The sequence below is a fragment of the Pyxicephalus adspersus genome, chromosome 8 (assembly GCF_032062135.1).
Source record: "Pyxicephalus adspersus chromosome 8, UCB_Pads_2.0, whole genome shotgun sequence".
Taxonomy (NCBI): Eukaryota; Metazoa; Chordata; class Amphibia; order Anura; family Pyxicephalidae; genus Pyxicephalus; species Pyxicephalus adspersus.
The window spans coordinates 59,164,091-59,164,909 of NC_092865.1; positions in this window are offsets into that span (position 1 = coordinate 59,164,091).

Consider the following 819-nt stretch of genomic DNA (forward strand, 5'->3'; position numbering starts at 1 on the left):
ATAGATAGATAGATAGATAGATAGATAGATAGATAGATAGATAATACTATTATATTTTTTATGTATCTGTTGATCTACTATACATATGTAGAATGAAACACAAGACAAACAAATTAGTTACAGGCAGTAGCTAATATGCAGATCAAAAGATTACCATTAATACATGCACAGGGCAAATATTGGAGAATAAAGAAACACTTAAGAAGATTAAGTCTATGGCAGGAACACAAAATAAGATTTTGATTGCTTCATGACATTGTTTTGAAAGGCTGCATAAAAGCATTAAAAGCAGGGCGGCCAAAACTGCATTATTGTTGGGAAAAGGCTGAAAGAAATGTTGATGCCCACTACAGGGAAAATTGATGGGAAGTGGCATTCTGGGAGTGTTTATTTCATTTTAACATTTTGACATTTTTGCATTGCTCTTCTTGTATACAGTTTGTGTATTTTGCCCTATGGTTTCATAATGTTGACTTTGAAAGGAATGGTTATTTTTAGGCTATGAAAGGCATAAAAATGAGATTAGAACGTATTAGGGGAAGACTTCTTTTTGAAATGTAATTATGTTTTACAATATTCATTGCTGTGATCATAAAGGGAATTTAATTATATAAACCTAAATTCACATTTTAGTTAACCTATAGTCTTCTCAGTGTGCTAGACATAATTCCTTTAGTGTTTAAAATAGCCTTAGCCCAAAATAGGATTTTATTTCCATGTACTACTAATAGAGGGATCAGAAATACTAGGCTGTTGAACACTCTTAAAATATTAATATAGAAAATTTGAATCTAAACAGAATGTTAGTGGACATTTTCC